The sequence below is a fragment of the Lathyrus oleraceus genome, chromosome 5 (genome assembly GCF_024323335.1).
Source record: "Lathyrus oleraceus cultivar Zhongwan6 chromosome 5, CAAS_Psat_ZW6_1.0, whole genome shotgun sequence".
Classification (NCBI taxonomy): Eukaryota; Viridiplantae; Streptophyta; class Magnoliopsida; order Fabales; family Fabaceae; genus Lathyrus; species Lathyrus oleraceus.
The window spans coordinates 235,771,821-235,779,642 of record NC_066583.1 but is presented as its reverse complement, the minus strand read 5'-3'; the positions used below and the strand labels follow the sequence as shown (position 1 = coordinate 235,779,642).

The 7,822-nt window shown below is 38.5% G+C and overlaps 1 non-coding gene across 1 annotated transcript; it reads right to left on the bottom strand.

Moving 5' to 3' along the window:
* Positions 1-2,972: 2,972 nt before the first annotated feature.
* LOC127088406 (small nucleolar RNA R71) lies at positions 2,973-3,079 on the bottom strand. Its single transcript, XR_007790244.1, has one exon. It is a non-coding gene; the product is annotated as a small nucleolar RNA R71 (small nucleolar RNA).
* Between the last annotated feature and the right edge of the window lie 4,743 nt (positions 3,080-7,822).

The window sequence follows — 7,822 nt, the reverse complement described above, 5'->3', positions numbered from 1 at the left end:
AGTGATCATGTGATCCCCTGCTCCTAGGAGGTTCCTATTCTTAATAAAGTGGCTAAATGAAGATGAGAACAAGCTTGACAATGGTACAAAGCTCCTAATCATCATATATGTCTCCCAAGTATCTTAATTTCCAATTTTATCAAGATAATCCAAAGGGCTTGAGGATTGTTTCCCAAGGAAACCCTAATTCAATTGTGCATTGACTGTGCCTTGCTCATGAAGCAACCTCAACCTATGATTAAATTCAATCAAGGGAAGTTCTTTCATTCATTATTGTATGCATATATTAGCCTAGGAAAGTATCCTCAATCATTCATTCATTAAGATTTGAGGTTTGGCCTTGAGAAGTTGACCAGTCAAGTCATCTGACTAAACTGAGGATATTTGAGATACAACGTTTGATGTGTTTGTCAAATGAAGATGACCCCAAGAGAAACAATGTTCTTACGAACATAATGAACAACTTTCGTGTTCATCAAAAATCCATTTGAAACTTTTAAGGTCATCATACATTTCAAAACATTATAGGTTATTTTGATTGAAACCCTAATTTTAGGTCAACTTCCCAAGGACCTAACTTCCTTATTTTTTATGATTTTGAGGTGATAATTGCATTGGAAATATTAAGATGTCTATTTAAAATGTTATGTTTATAATCTGATCACACTAAAATTTACGTATTTTCGACTCCAATTTCACATGCATTCTAGTTATTTTATTGTAATTTTGTTGTGTTATTACTGTGTTTTCCTTTGTTTTCAGGTTTTTACTTTAATCGGAGCCCCGATCGAGAAAAGGAGTGAAAAAGGGCTAAAAACCCTAAAATTCAGCATTTTGTGCTTATGGCATACCCCATGGCGGGCGCCACAGACCAAGCCATGACGTGTCCAAGTCCAACTTCCTCAACTCCCAAGTTTCCCCACTTCATCCACTAAGGCGCCCCACTATGTGCTTGTGGAGGGCGCCATAGCCTTGTGGCGGGCGCCACAAGAAGGAAAAGGTTTCCTCTATTTTCAAGTTGAGGGGCATCCAAGTCAATTCCACCTTTTTTATTTTCCTATAAATAGAAACGCGAATTCAGTTTTACAACCATCCAAACTTAGAACAGAGGCAAACTCAGAAGCAAATTTGTTTCACTTAGGCATATATTCAGTATTTTATAGTGGTAGTCGCTTCGCATTGGAGTGTTACCACAATTGTGTCATCAAGTCTGTGATAGAGTCTGTAACCGAGTTTGCAGCACTTTGGAAGGAAGTTAATCCTGCCGCCATTTTCTTTTCCGCATTGCAATTTACTCAGCCCTCCGATTGGAGCAGGTTTTCATTACTCGCCTTTACTTTATTTATTTCCCGCACTCGCCTTTACTTTATTTATTTCCCGCACTCGCCTTTACTTTGTTTATTTCCCGCACTCGCTTTTACTTTGTTTATTTCCTCGCACTCGCTTTAAATTATTTATTTCCCGCACCCGCCTTTACTTTATTTATTTCCTCGCACTCGCTTTAAATTATTTATTTCCTCGCACTCGCTTTAAATTATTTAATTCTCGCACTCGCACTACTTTTATTTATTTCTCGCACTCGCACTACTTTTATTTACTTTAATGCACTTTTACTTTATCATGTCTAACTAAATCTAAAAGGTTAGAATGTAAGGATCGTAATTAAACCGATAATCCGTACAATTTTTCGTAGAAACACTTAAGGGCTATTTTAACTTTCAACTTAAGTTTTCCACCATTTCAATTCCGTTGGGTAAGATCGAAAGCCGTCCAACGTCTTTATAAACTTAATTGTTTTTAACTATTTCAAAAACAGCGAAAGCGCTTTGTCTAGTTCATTAGGAGTTTTTAACATCAAGGAGAAAAGAGATTTTAAAACTATTTTCGGACGCGTTTATAAGTTTAGAGTCTGGTTCGTAAGAACCTCTTTTGGTTAAGAAATCCAGATTATAATACTTTTCAACTTAGTTAAGATACTATATTTCTTAAAAATAGGTTTACTACTCTAACGCAATGCGCGCCTTTTTATAAGTGACAATAAAAGGGTTTGATTAGGGAGTATAACTCGGTTCTGAATACGCAAAAGCGACAGTTCCTGTTAAATTAGTTCTTTTCAAAGTAGGAAACATTGCCCATAAGTAGTTCTATTAGCAAGTACTTGGATTATCAACTGATTACGTGAATTACATTCGACCCTGTCTTTATAAATTATATTCTATTTTTAATACTTTACTTTTCATTGCACACTACAAAAACACCTATTTTGACCGCCTTTGATAAACACCATAACAACAGATAACGATAGATTGACACTTGGTCTCTGTGGTTCGATAATCTTTTATATTACTTTGACGCGTTCGTACACTTGCGAACACCAAGTTTAACAACGCATCAAGTTTTTGGCGCCGTTACCGGGGACCAATTTTGTCAAATTTCATTTTCTTGTTGTTATATCGTTTAGACTTAGGTTATTTCCCGCCGGTCAATGCGAAGAACTCGCAGTACCGGAAGTTTAAGTTTAGTAAATCCTCTGGCGGAACCTGAACTTTACGCTCGCGCACGTTTATTCTTTCATAGAATTAAGAGAGCTATGGCCGAAGATCAAAACCAAAGACCTCTTAAGGACTTCGCTCAACCATCTAATGAAGAACCTAGTTCTAGTATAGTAAACCCAATCATCCCAGCCAATAATTTTGAACTTAAACCTCTTGTTGCAATTAGTGCAACAGAGACAATTCGCGGGTCTCGCTACCGAGAACCCTAACCAACATTTAAAAATATTTCTTCAATTAGCAGATACTTTTAAAATCAATGGAGCTTCTCCTGAGGCAATACGTTTAAGATTATTCCCTTTTTCCCTCAGAGATAAAGCCCTATCATGGTTAGATTCCCTTCCACCCAATTCCATTATGACTTGGGATAACCATAGAAGAGTTTTTCTTACTAGATATTTTCCCCCGAGTAAGACCGCCGTTCTTCGAAACCATATAACTAGATTTACCCAAAACCAAGGAGAATCGTTGTTCGAAGCTTGGGAGAGATATAAAGAGTTATTACGAGCATGCCCACATCATGGTTTAGAAAATTGGTTAATCATTCAAACCTTCTATAATGGACTTCATTATAACACAAAGATGACCATCGACGCTACCGCAGGCGGTGCTCTGATGAACAAACCTTACCCTGAAGCTAGTGCCCTCATCGAAGACATGGCTCAAAACCATCAATCATGGGGAGTCGAACGAGCGACAATGGAGAAGAAGGAAGCCCAAGGAGGAGTGCATGAACTAAGCTCTATAGACATGATGCAAGCTAAAATGGATGCATTAGCCCTTAAAGTCGAACATATGTACATAAACCCGAATACTGTAGCCGCAGTTTCGTCGGATTGTGAGATATGTGGAACCCAAGGACACCAATCCGCTGAATGCAGTCTATTGAACGAAACCCACTCCGAGCAAGTGAACTACACCCAAGGGAACCCATATTCGAATACTTATAACCCTGGATGGAGGAATCACCCTAACTTCTCCTATAGAAACAATAACCCAATTCAAAATAATGCACCTCCGAGACCTAGTTATCAAGCCCCTAGATCAAATCAACCTATGCAACCTGTACCACCAAAACCGAGCCTTGAGAAAATTATGGAAAATTTTATCACCGCTCAAACCCAACAAAACAAGGAGTTCATGAACCAAAACATTCATGTTAACGAATTGATTACTCAGTTAGGAACCAAGGTTGACCAAATAGTTACTCATACCAAAATGCTTGAAACACAGATCTCTCAGGTAACTTTAAACCAAGCCCCTCAGACTACACCTGGAGGATAATTCCCTGGACAAACTCAACAAAATCCGAGAGGACAAGCCAATGCCATTACCCTAAGAAGTGGGAACGCTTATGATGAGCCACCAAACCCAAGACTGAGTGAACCCGAAACTTCTAAGGAATGTACCAAACCCCCGGACAAAGTAAAGGAACCAGAAGAATCTGAAAACCAGGAAGGTCGAGATAAAGGAGAAGAACCTAAAGATAAAATTTACGTACCACCCTCGCCATATAAACCACCTATACCATATCCGCAAAGACTCAAACAAACCCAAATCAATAAACAGTACCAAAAATTTATTAAAGTTATAGAAAAACTTCATGTAGAAATCCCTTTCACAGAAGCCATCACCCAAATACCTTCTTATGCAAAGTTTCTGAAAGACATCCTTACCAACAAACGTAGACTTGACGATCCGAAGCCTTTGGAATGTAACGCTATTTCTGAGGACAAATTAGCAAAGAAAGATAAAGATCCTGGAAATTTCTCCATTCCTTGCCTTTTGGGTAATCATGTCATCGATAAAGCTTTTCTAGACTTAGGAGCTAGTGTGAGCTTAATGCCTTTAGCAGTTTGTGAGAGGTTAAACTTAGATGAATTACAACCCACTAAGATGTCACTTCAGTTAGCCGATAGATCTGTTAAATATCCGATAGGCATTTTAGAAGATGTCCCTGTTAGGATAGGTCAACTATTTATCCCTACTGATTTTGTCGTCATGGACATCAAAGAGGACAATGATATACCAATTCTTCTAGGTAGACCATTCTTATCGATTGCAGGAGCCATAATAGATGTCAAGAAAGGAAAGTTGACATTTGAGGTAGGTGAAGAGAAAATAGAATTCATACTTTTGAAATTTCTTATGGCACCTGTGATGGGAGACCCGTGTTATGCCTTAGATATCATTGATGAATGTGTTAGAGAATTAGAACAAAAAGAAATTATAAAAACAATTAAGTTACCATCAACCCCCATAAAGGAAGATGATGACTTTAAAGAACCTTACATCGATGATAACCTTTACGAATGTTTATCCCTTACCCCAGATCCTATGCCATGCCCTAAGAAACCAACCTTAGAACTTAAGGAACTGCCTAAGAAACTGAGATATGAGTTCCTCGATGAAAAGATGAACCGTCCAGTTATAGTCAGTGCTACCTTGAGCCAAGAGGAAACGAACCAACTTTTAGACGTTTTACGAAGACATCCCTCAGCCTTAGGATATAATATCTCTGACCTGAAAGGTATAACCCCGTCTGCATGCATGCATCGGATTTCATTAGAAGAAGATTCAAAACCCTCTAGGGAGCATCAGAGAAGAATAAACCCTATAATGAGTGATGTTGTTAAGAAGGAAGTTCTTAAGTCGCTTGAGGCAGGTATAATCTACCAGATCTCGGATAGTAAGTGGGTGAGCCCTGTGCATGTAGTACCTAAAAAGGGAGGCATCACAGTCGTGCAAAACGATAAAGGCGAACATGTAGCAAAACGTTTAGAAGGAGGATGGCGGATGTGTATAGATTATAGAAAATTAAATAAAGCAACTAGGAAGGATCATTTCCCTTTACCATTTATAGACCAGATGTTGGAGCGTCTAGCCAGACACTCTTACTTCTGTTATTTAGATGGGTACTCTGGATTCTTCCAAATACCTATTCACCCCAAAGATCAAGAAAAAACTACTTTTACATGCCCCTATGGAACCTTTGCCTACAGACGAATGCCTTTCGGCCTCTGTAATGCCCCAGCTACTTTCCAACGTTGCATGATGTCAATCTTCACAGATTACCTAGATGGTATCATGGAAGTGTTTATGGACGATTTCTCGGTTTGCGGATTCAATTTCCACAATTGCCTTGCTAACCTTGAGAAAATCCTGGAGAGATGCGTGGAGGTGAACCTCGTGCTAAATTGGGAAAAATGTCATTTCATGGTGACCGAAGGAATAGTTTTAGGACATATAGTTTCCGAAAAAGGTATAGATGTAGATAAAGCTAAAATAGAAGTTATAGGAAACCTAAAATCACCAAAAACAATCAGAGAAGTCCAAAGCTTTCTTAGACACGCTGGATTCTACCGGCGTTTTATTAAGGACTTCTCCAAAATAACTAAACCGTTAACCGGACTTTTAATGAAAGATGCTGAATTCATTTTCGACGAAAAGTGTAATGACGCATTTAATCTCTTAAAGCAAGCATTAATCTCTGCACCTATTATGAAACCGCCCGATTGGTCGGAACCTTTTGAGATAATGTGCGATGCTAGTGATTATGCAGTTGGAGCCGTTCTAGGACAAAGGAAAGATAAAAAATTACATGCCATTTATTATGCTAGTAGAACCCTAGATGTTGCCCAACTTAACTACGCAACAACCGAAAAAGAATTAATCGCTGTAGTTTTTGCTATAGACAAATTTAGATCTTATCTAGTAGGAGCAAAAATTATTGTTTACACCGATCATGCTGCCATTCGTTACCTATTAAGTAAAAAAGATGCCAAGCCTAGGTTACTCCGATGGATTCTATTACTACAAGAGTTTGATTTAGACATAAGAGATAAAAAAGGCACTGAAAATGTAGTAGCCGATCACCTTTCTAGGCTAGAACATCTAAAACCTGAACTAGTACCTATAAATGATGATTTCGCCTATGATAGACTGATCGCTAAAGTAGAAACCATTGAAGACAATAACCTACACCTTTATGAGCACTCCCAAAATTCCTTAGCAATAAGTAACGTACCATGGTATGCAGATTTCGTTAATTACCTAGCTGCTGATATAGTACCCCCTGATCTTGAGTACCACCGCAAAAAGAAATTCTTCCACGATGTGAGAAACTTCTACTGGGACGAACCGCTCCTTTTCAAAAGGGGTAAAGATGGCATTTTTCGCCGTTGCGTTCCAGAAGAAGAGGTAAATAATATTATCAAGCATTGTCATTCTGCACCTTATGGTGGACATGCGAGCACCTCTAAGACATACGCCAAGATTCTTCAAGCTGGCCTATTCTGGCCTACCATGTGGCGTGATGTCTATGCTTTCATTGTCAAATGTGATAGATGCCAACGCACTGGAAACATTTCAAGACGTGATGAAATGCCTCTAAGAAACATTTAGGAAGTAGAACTCTTTGACGTATGGGGTATAGATTTCATGGGACCTTTCCCACCATCCTTAGGGAACAGATATATCTTAGTAGCTGTAGACTATGTGTCTAAGTGGATTGAAGTTATAGCCGCACCCACAAACGACACTAGGGTAGTAATCAAATTATTTAAAAACTATATATTCCCTAGATTTGGAACACCACGTTTAGTCATAAGCGATGGAGGATCACACCTTATATCGAGAATATTTGACAAACTTTTAAGAAAATATGGAGTTTGGCATAGAGTAGCAACACCATACCACCCACAAACTAGTGGCCAAGTAGAATTATCTAATAGGGAGATAAAACAAATCCTAGAGAAAACTGTTTCTATTTCTAGGAGAGACTGGTCTCAGAAGCTTCAAGAAGCATTATGTGCCTATAGAACCGCTTTCAAAACCCCTATAGGAACTACTCCTTACCAACTAGTTTATGGAAAATCTTGTCACTTACCATTCGAGTTAGAGCATAAGGCCTATTGGGCCATTAAAACTTTGAATTTATACTACTTAGCCGCTGGAGAAAAGTGTATCCTAGACATTCATAAATTAGAAGAACTTAGGCAATCTGCCTACGAAAATGCAAAAATATATAAAGAGAGGACAAAAGCCTATCATGACAAAAGAATAGTAAAGAAAAACTTCAATGTAGGTGATTCTGTTCTCCTTTTCAACACTAGGTTACGACTTTTCCCTGGAAAGCTACGTTGAAGATGGACTGGCCCCTTCAAAGTATCCAAGATTCTGAGATCCGGAGCCGTAGAAATCAAGAACGATACCTGTAGTCCATTCATCGTAAATGGACAAAGACTGAAGCTCTATGAAGGAGGAGACAT